The sequence below is a fragment of the Aristolochia californica genome, unplaced genomic scaffold (assembly GCF_029961685.1).
Source record: "Aristolochia californica isolate CCGP_79_NKW_82.1479 unplaced genomic scaffold, dmAriCali1.0.hap1 SCAF_8, whole genome shotgun sequence".
NCBI classification, from domain to species: Eukaryota; Viridiplantae; Streptophyta; class Magnoliopsida; order Piperales; family Aristolochiaceae; genus Aristolochia; species Aristolochia californica.
This window is the reverse complement of record NW_027182279.1, coordinates 8,460,073-8,470,551: the sequence shown is the minus strand read 5'-3', so window position 1 is coordinate 8,470,551 and position 10,479 is coordinate 8,460,073. Positions and strand designations below refer to the sequence as shown.

Sequence of the window (10,479 nt, the reverse complement as noted above, 5' to 3'; positions counted from 1 at the left end):
CCTCAAGAATCTGACTTTGTCAGACTGGATGGCCTACCAGAGGCCACAGTGTAGTGCAGAGATGTGAGTGACGAGGAGAGTGGGTCTAGTGCTCCCACTCCTATTATTCTGCAGTCAAATCCAGAGTTGTCCACTCTTGTAGCTACAATTCGCAAATCAGTAAGGACTAATCGTCCTCCACAACGTTTCTCACGTACTTTGAATTATATTTTTTTGACAGATGGTGGAGAACCACAGAGTTACGAAGAAACCTTGCAATGTGAATATTCTAGCAAGTGGGAGCTGGCCATGAAGGATCAGATGGATTCCTTGTTAGGGAATCAGACATGGGAGTTGAAAAAACTTGCACTAGGGAAGAACCCTATTGATATATTGACAAAGGGTGTTACTTATGAGAAATTGAAGTTGTGTGCAGCTTCAGTTGGTCTTCTAGTATGAAGATAGGGGCAATGAGTTGTAGAGGTGGAGGATATCATGTTTGAGGAAGAGGGCGATCCAGTTGGTGTACCAGTCTCCAAGTGGGAGAATTGTTGAGGACTGTGGAGCCTGGTCCACTGGACACGACTCTGTTACCAAATCAGAGATGGTGTGCGAATAGAGTCCCTCGGCATGAAGACTTCATCTATGTTGCCGAAATAGAGATGTTGTGCATAGAGAGTCTCTGGAGGAAACTGCGACTCTGTTTGGGAAATAAAAACCCTCAGGGATTTTGAACAGGGTAAGGGCGAAAAACCAAGAGTGATAGAGGAGCTCACGGAAAAAGAGATAGGGGTTTTTGGGAGACCTTCAGGCGACGCCGTGGTCAGGAGAAAGAGTGGTTAGAGGCTTGACGCCGTTGCCATCACCATTGTCGGAGCTGCAGTACGACGCCGCTGCCATCGCCATTGCCGGTGCTGTACGACAAGATTTTGATTCTATTTATGAAATAGAAACAAAGTACGAAATAGAGTCTCTCGGCAGAAAGAGAGACTTGAGAAGAACGACAATGTTGTAGTCGCTGTAGCAGGAGTAACTGTTCGTTGCCATTGCCGTCGCCGGTACCGGTGCAGCTGTTTGACACCGCTGTCAGAAGAACAGAGTCTGGGACTTACTGGAACGAAGAGGTTTATGGAACTCCTTCGAGATTTCGTATCAGTGCCTGTGTGTGTGCCAGGAAGACAAAGCGGGGAGAAGTTTCGGTCTCGCCGAAAGTCGTTGAGACGAAATAGAGAGAAGACTCTCTCGGGTTGTAAGAAACAGACTGTATTGTGATTCTTCAACTTCTCTATAAAATCTTCTACATCTCCCATGGATGTAGGCCATTTGCATAACCACGTAAAATATTGTGTCGTGCATGATTACTTGTTACTTGTCTTGTTGTCATCGACGATTTTTCCCTACCAGTTTTCGGGCAAGCTGACGTCCATTAAAACAATATAAGAGTAGTAGGTCGATCCCCAAGAAGCAAGAATAGAGCAAGATTCAACAACAAAGATGGAAAATGTGGACTAAAGGAGGATGGTATGATCCGGCAATTCTACAAGGCAGAAGAGAGCAAGTCCTACCAGATTTATATATAAACCAAAGAGGCTACCTATTCTAGTCTGATTTGGAATCCTTGTTTCCCTAGAGTTTCCTTTTACGTAATACTTGCTAAACATGGAACTCTACTTTCCTTCCTTGATATTTCGCTGGCTGGAGATTTCATAGTTGATAGTTTTTAAGTCATGATGTAGTACTAGCGCCAGTATTTTGAATTTTTGTCATCTATTGAAGCACCATGTTGTGCTCTGGAGCAAAAGTTAAAGGATAGATTGAAAAAAGTTTAGAATTATGCAATTGAAACATAAATCTCAATAACTAAAATTATATTTTAATCTTCAACATGCAAAAGAAGAAATTCATTAAATATTACTTTGAATTGTTGTAGCTTTAAAATTTTTATGTAATTATTAGACAGATTAATTAAATTTTACTTTATAGGTGGGTACCATTGCACAAAAGTAAAATTTTCTCAAAAAAATTATAGAAATTGAATTGATCAAAATTTAAAATTTTAGTGGTTTTAAGAAATTCTCACTCAATATGCTCTACATGAAGGTTGTTGTTGTCCAATCTAATTACACCCAATTAGCAACTCATGTAATAAGAAGGATTTTGTGGAAAATTATTATTATTTTTATTATATTTCAAGGAATTGTACTCGAATATTGGATTTCAAATTTTTATTTACCTGAATACTGACTTTTTAAACTTATTTCCCAAATTATCTGATTTCAACCTTTGGAATCCTCATGTGATTCGTCAACTTCCCACGTTAGTAAAACTTGTCCATATAGCACCATGCCAAACCATCCTTTAAAACCTAAAATTTTTCCTTTCCCCATTAAAACCCAAAATTCCTCCTTTCCCCATTAAAACCAAATTTTGCACACATAGGACAGGTTTTATAGAATTTTTGTGAAGTAAAGGTCTTATAGAAGAATTCTAAGTTCTGTAAATAAAGCATATTGGTTCATGCTGTATTTTTTACTCTTCAAGTATTTTGTTTGCTCCAATTCGCTTCTCATTGTTTTCTCTGGAAAAGGTGAGTCTGCCAATGATAACTGTCGTGACTTTCTTGGAAATCCTCTTTCACGTAGCTTGCTAATCAGATGGAACCCGACACTGTTCTTTCCTCCAAAAACCCGAGACCCCCTCCTAAGCGTTTGTTTCTTCAGAAATCAAGTCCCTGATTCGATTCTTAACAATCCTTCGCTCAATACTGCAGTTTCCTTGCTCCCCTCAAATTATAACTTCGAAATTCATAAATCAATATGGTGAATTCTATCTTCCGGCACCAAAAGGGTCGCCCTTCAATTCATCGATGGTCTCCTCATGTACTCACTTGTTCCTTTCGACATTTTTGAAACCTTTGCTTCTGTTCATGAGTGCATTATTCTAGTTGACATCACATATGGGGTATGCTGCTGTGTGGATGATTTTTCTGGATCTTTTGATCCATTACGGGCATAGCTGTTTAGTCCCAATATATTACACCAAAATCCCTATTTTATATGTTTTCGTTGAAATAAAAATTGAGGTAGACCATATCATTAATACAATTAAAGCTTTTTTTGTGACAAAAAGATTGCAGTGGCATGGACCATCCAATTCTCAGCAGTTGTGAGAGCCGTTAAATCTGCTTTAGCTGACTCTAGTATTGATATCATTGTTCCACAGTCTAAACCTTTGTCTTCAGCGGAAGTGCATCTACTACATGTCCCAATAGTGTTGCAGTTGATGTTGTTGTATTTGTTGCAGATGGTAGATTCCATCTAGAGGCATTTATGATAGCAAACCCCCATATTAGGGCATTTCGATATGATCCATATCTCAAAGTTTTCTTCTTGGAAGAATATGATCTCAATGGGATGGAAGAAGCTCAGAAAAAAAAAATATTGAATGCAAGGAAAGCTAAGTCTTGGAGTATCGTGGTTGGGACGTTCGGGCGATAGTCCATATATACCTCATGCTTCCAAACCCTGTTGAGCAACCTATTCCCTATATTCACCTGTTTGGCCAAAAGATTGAGCATTTTGTTGTCTTCTTCGAAGATCCAAATGTTATAATATCGAGCAATTTGTGGTCTTCTTACAACCATTTATAATCTAAATCCGAGATGGTCCTCATCGAACCACAAAAAATAAAATACCATGTGGTGGATATTTAAACACCTGAATCTCCTCTCCACATGGCAAAATCATTCTACATCACTTCAAAAATTTTCAACAACATTCTAAAACATTTCAAGATAAACCAAACTATTTTCATTGTAGATAAACTAAACAGTGCAAAAACACACATACCAAGTCAAAATTCACTGAACATCCCTGGTAGAGGCCCATATGATTTCGCAGTCATTACAAATTGTACCTCTCAGTGATGGGGGGTCGGGTTTCGTTGGCTTATGGACGCCTGTGTAGGCAACTCAGCATTGTTTGAACTGGACTCAATACCCCAAACCCTAAACCCTAATTCTAGAACCAGAACCTAAACCCTAAAACCTAACCTTAAAAAACCCTAAAAGCCCTAAAACCCAAAAACTGAGAACCCTAAAAAAATTTAAAAAAAAAAACTAAACCCTAAAAATACAATAAACCCTAACCCTAATCCCAAAATTAAACCCTACGAAGACAAAATTGAACCATAAACCCCAACCCTAAATCCCACAATTAAGCAACAATTAATACACATTACGTACAAAATTTAAAATTAAATCAAATACAACACTAAAATAATAAACAAATTCAGGGTATAGGCATACCATCTTAAATTTTGGGAAAACCGTAGTCGAAGGGTGAAATCGAAGCCGAATTGAAGTAGAATTGAAGAAATTGACGCAGAAATGTCAAAAATCAAAGAAAATCGAAATTGAAATGGGGGAAATCAAACGAAATCGGGAGGTATTTTGGGCGAAGAGAGAATAGCTACAGGAAGAAGGGAGTGGGAGGCCGAGAGGACGTTCACAATGAGAGGGAGAAGGGAGAAGGGAGAAGGGAGATGGAGTACGAGAGGGAGGAAAAAAATTTTGGAGGAAGAAGAGACGAGAGAAGAATTAGACCGAGAGAGGGAAGAATGCAGAAGAGAGACTAAAAAGAAAAAAAATTGATGAGGGTTCGAGGCATCTTGCCCACTTCATCCAAATGATTCTCAATATACTGCGGAATCCAGATTCTCGAAATTAAACTGTAGAGATGATTTTTGGGTTCTTTTGATTCATCAACAAGAATCATGCACTGGTGCTCCACTAACGATATCAGGTGATGAACTGAGTAATGCGACTGAAGTTCATCAACTGCGTGAGTTGACTAACCTCTCCTATTAGAACTGAAGTCAATTACTTTGTGTTCAATCTTCTTCATGTCTAAAAACTATTTTATGAGTTGATGGGTTAGTTCATTGGAAAAAGAGAATAGAAACTGATTCTTATTACATTAACTGAAATTGCAAAAATGTTTTAGCTTGCTTATCTTACTCAAATTTTTTTCTTTCTACCACATTTATCAAAATGCCAAATTTTATTGATCGCACCCATTTGTGTTACTCTCCATCCTACTAATCCCTTCCCTGGCTTCCCTCTTCCCTCGTGTTCTGTCGGCCTTTTCCACATTCTTTCCATAAAATAAAATAAAAAATTAAAATCTTAAGAAAAAATCGAGATATAAAAAATTAAAAAGGAGCGCTATGTGATTGGATTAAAGAAATAAAACGTTGTTCAGTCGTGTCAAAACTTAACCGAACTACATTAATAATGGTAAACAAAACAAAATCGTAGTTTTTTCCCTCATCTCTTCTACCCGAACATTTCGAACCGTTAAAAACTAAAACAAACTATATATAAAAATACGTTTTGTTGCCCCTAACCGCAGCATTATGAGGGAGAAATTAGCAGGTGGCAAAGGAAAAAAGGGTAAAAATGGGTGCAACAAGAGGACATCTTAGGAGGTCGCCCATCCAAGTACTGCAGTCGCCAAAACACATTTAACTACGGAGTTTTGATGGGATTCAGTGCATTAGTGTTGGTATGATCGCACCTGTTTGTGTTTCCCTCTCCATCTTACCAATCCCTTCCCCAGTTTCCCCCTCCCCCCGTATTTTTCCGGTCTTTTCCACATTCCCAACATAAAATATAATAAAAAATTAAAATCTTCAGAAAAAATCAGGACATAAAAATTTAAAAGCGTTATGTCGTTGGCTTAAAGAATAAAACATTCATCGTCCGTGATGAAACTGAACAAAGCTACAATATTAACGGAAACCAAAACAAAATAGTACTTGTTTTATTTTCTCCCCCTCTTCTCTTCTACCCAAACGTTTTGAATCGTTAAAAAAGAAAACAAACTATATATACAAAAATGTTTTGCCACCCTAATCGTAGCATTACGAGGGAGAAATTAGCTAGTGGTAAAGGAAAAATGGGAAAAAACAGGTGCTACACGAGGACTGCCTAGGAGGTCAACCATCCTAGGTCTAGTCTCATCCAAGCGCACTTAACTTTTGAAGTCTGATGGGATCTGGTGCATTGGTGCTAGTATGTTCGCACTCGTTTGTGTTACCCTCTCCATGCTACCAATCCCTTCTCTGGCTTCACTATACCCCTGTGTTCTGTCGGTCTTTTCCACATTCCCTACATAAAATAAAATAAAAATCATAATCTTATGCAAAAATTGAGATATAAAAAATAAAAAAGGAGTGCCATTTTGTTGGGTTAAAGAATAAAACATTGATCGTCTGTGTCGAAAGTGTAGCGAACTGCATTAATAAAGAAAAACTAAAAAAATTCATACTTTTTTTCTTTTTTTCCCCTCTTCTCTTCTACCCAAAAGTTTCAAACCGTTAAAAAAGAAAATAAATTATATATACAAATGTGTTTTGTCACCCCCTAAACGCAGCAATGCGATGGAGAAATTAGCTGGTGGCAATGAAAAATAGGGCAAAAAGAGGTGCAACACGAAGACTTCTCAGGAAGTCACCCATCCTAATTATATAACTAGAATGTGTTTGATTAATTAGATAAGTAAGTTATTACTACTTTTTATATTAAATAATTGATTATTTATTACATTAAATAGGTCACTTGGCCGATTAATTAGCATAAATCATCAGGTATTTAATTATTTCTTAATTAATCAGTAATTATATGATTAGTAAACACATAATGTCATTAATTAATTAGTATTAGCTATGTTCAAGATAGTTATGTATTATATTAAATGTGTTATTTAATTAATCCCGACCCAACCCTTGCCCCCCACCCAGGCGTGGGTATTTATTTATCATGCGTTGTCTCAAGTATATCTAGTTGAGCTTTCTTAACTACATTATTTTGGAGAGTACTAACTAATTTAGCCTCAAGGATATTGGATAACTATTATAAGAAACATTCATATGCCAAAAGGTATTTATTTTGAATGCTTTCTCACAAGTAAAGTATATCTAGCTTTAAAACTGATTTGGTAACATAGAGTTCATTGCTTCCAAGATTCTTTTGTGTGATTAAGGGCGTACGTAGAACTGATATTTGGTATCACCCACAACTATGATCGCTTGGAAGACTTGTGCACGTAACCTGTAAAACAAAGTAAGCTCAACCCAGGAACATCTTAACAGAAAGCCAATGCTGAACCTTATTTCATTACAAAACTAATTTTGTCCCACCATATTCTCTTAGAAGAGCTTCAATGACTTCTGGACTTACAAAAGAAGAAACTAATAAAGAAAATGAACAGGGAATAGGTATTACTCTGGATTCCCATTGCTGCTGAAGAATACCTCTATTTATAGGTGATTTGCAACACTGAATCATGGAAGACAGCTGCGGAAATGAGAGATAGGAATCTTCCTATACTGACCACTGCGACGGTCAGTATAGAGTTCACCTCTGTTTCCCGCTACTTCCATTAATTCCTTTTCACACTTGTGTCTTTTAATTTCCCTTCATTTTTATTATCTCCCATTCATACTCTCCCCGGACCTCGCCGCCAAGGGGGGGGGGGGGGGGGGGGGGGGGGGGGGGGGGCACTTTGACCCCTGTAGGGGCTGGCGCCCCGAACCCTACCTTCATTTTAAAGTTTCTTCACACATACCATTGCAGTCACAATTTGACCTCATCAGTGTCTAAGCCGGAAATGCTAACTAATTTACTCACTATCAACATCGGTGCTCCTCATAATTGGGGGCCAGAGAAAACATTAGATTAGCAGTAACTCGTGAGAGGTGGGCATTGCCACACTAACATAACCATCCCCGAAGGAGGGACCTCAACCACCGCATACTCATTTGATTTTTTTATCTTACTTTGACCAAAAATTAGTGGATTAAAATTTGATTTGGAAGGGTTAGTATTTAAGTGTCACTCAGACAATTTTGAATATAGAAGTCCACAATTTCCATATCCTAAAGATTGATTTGGAGATTTGATTCAACAAGTAAATATATTGTTAGATCGGTGGTACACGTGATTTACTTGCATGGTCTAAGATGTGTACTACATGTTGAGTACGGTGAGTCTTGTCTTGAATTTTTCAAGAAAGCAACTTTAAATGGTTTTATCAATCAATTTAAACCAAGAGGATGTAAGCCATCTGTTGTGCCCTTTTGGAATTGATAATATGGGTCAACAAAAAGGGGGCAATTCAATGAAAATTAGCACAATAGTAGGTATTATATTATTTCAATATATCTTGCATTAAAGGCCAGATTGAGCTACCGTATTGCAAGTTTCTCAAGAGTGTGCTTGCTTTGTTGAGCGTATGCCATTTGGAAAGAAATTTTATCAACGTTGCCAATGATAGAGGTGGATGACACGTTGACTTTACTTTAAGATAAATTGACTGAACTACCTTGTCATGTGAAATAGATAATTTCTTCTCTCAAGTATCTTCTTTCTCCATCGAGATACTCAAAATGCCTTGATGTTCTTTTAATGCTAAGACTTCGGTCAAAATTTCTTGCATTTTATCTTTGTTTAGATTATCTAAACTTTGTTTAAGTTCTGTTAACTCTTTGAAGAAAACAGGACTATTTCCATGGTCAATCTTTTCTAGAATATGTTCTAGGATGTTTTGACACTTTATTATTTCTCTATGTTTATGTTCATCATAGAGGAAATCTATTTTCTGTTGGAGGTTTTCAACAATTTTTTCTAACCTATTAAGGGTCTTACCATAAGACTCTAAGGTTTGAATGGAATTGGTGACAATGTCACTATTTCCTGTAGGTGGACCTAAGGCTTTGTATGGATTATGTGCCATCATCTATGTGAAGAAGAACATAAGCATTGGGCCTTGGATTTCCTATTCCTTCGAAACGGGAACTATTTGAGGTTCTACTTATTGAGGTAGAGGGCATGTTCTGTTCAATGGAAAAGTTGGGTCTAGTGTTTGTGATCACTAGTTTTCCTTCTATCTCCTTTATGGTTTTTCGAGAGAGAGGAAGGTGTTTGGGTGCCAAAGGTTGAACTACCCATTCTGTTGGCCATGTTAACTCTCTTGGGTCGAGTTCTTCTATGGTCATGTTTTCAGAATAACCAATGTTTTTGGCTAATTCTGTGAGTTTCTTTGAATCTTTAACTGGAACCTTTCCAGTGTTGATTCCTCGGGCTACTATGCATACAAGTATGCGCATAACTCTTCTTCCTGGTTGAATTCCATTTTTCGACCAGTTGTCAGTATAGATTTTTAGGGACAAGGTATCTTGGATGTGCTTGTCTTCTAAATCTATTTGTAGATTGGGCCATGTTGTAAAGGATACTGGGCCTAATCCTAGATTTACTCTAACTCCTCCGAGTAGGGCTTTTTCAAAATTATTCTTCACAGAGTTATCTACTATAGCTGCTATGAAGGGTAAATTCTGAGCGATTCGTATTAAGGGGTCTAATCCTATACGAACTAGTCCATAATGGACATATTTGAATCTTTTTAGCTTAGCTAAGTCAGATTCACTTAATAATCTGTAGCAGAAAGTACCTGAGTCGGTATCCTATATTTCTACAGATAGTTCCTTCTGGAAGACGAAGGATTTCTTTTGGAATTCAATCCAATCTTTGTTGTAGACTTCAGTTATCCGAGGGATACTTATTGTCCACTTTTGTCCATCCAGCATGAGATTAGGATGTTCATCGTATTCTCCCTGTGTTTCATGATGTATATGAACACTGTTTTGGAGAGAAGTACATTCTATTCCTATTTGTTCAGACATTTAGGAATTTTAGATGAGTTGAGGTCTCTTCTAATTTTTGGAACAGGAGGTCAAGCAATCGTTCCAATTGATACAAAGTGATGAAAGGAGTTATGTGTTGTATAACTAGTTTTCTCAATTCCTTATTTTGTGTTAAGGCGCAGATGTCTTGTATAAGACGATCCTTATCTGTTCCATGATGAGTTTTTACAGAAGATATTTTGTAAATTACTTCTTGTAACTCCTTTTTTGATGGTTTGTTATTAACCATCTTTATTTTCGCTTCTCGGATTGGTGCTAAGATCCTAGAAGGATTTATTTCTTGATCCACATAGCTTTGTAGATCTGTAAGGAAACGTACTGTTTCGTCAGTATTTCCTGTTTTAAGTACCTCAAGATGGGCATTAATTCTTCTCTTGAGTTTTTGTACTTGTTCATTAACGTCACTTTCTATTCCTACGCATAGGAAAGCAACACTTTCTGGGGTGTATTTTTCCCAGCATCTTTTCAGAAAGAAGCTGTGATGTATATCACCAACTAAATCCATTATATTGTTTAATATTGGATTATTCTTGTTATGCCATCCAGTAACCATGAATAGTAAAAATGAACAGTACTTTTGAACAGTAACTTTGGAACAGTAAAAACAAACACTGTGGAGATCAATACATATAGATGCGGAACATGAACAGTAATAACAGTTACTGTGGAGATCATATTTATAAATATGGAACATGAACAGTAAAAACAGTTACTGTACGAATCACAATATTACAAACA

The 10,479-nt window shown here is 37.2% G+C and overlaps 1 pseudogene; it reads left to right on the top strand.

Annotated features, from left to right (window-relative positions):
* Window positions 1–2,633: 2,633 nt before the first annotated feature.
* LOC137938139 (uncharacterized) lies at window positions 2,634–3,476 on the top strand (annotated as a pseudogene).
* The last annotated feature ends 7,003 nt before the right edge of the window (window positions 3,477–10,479 follow it).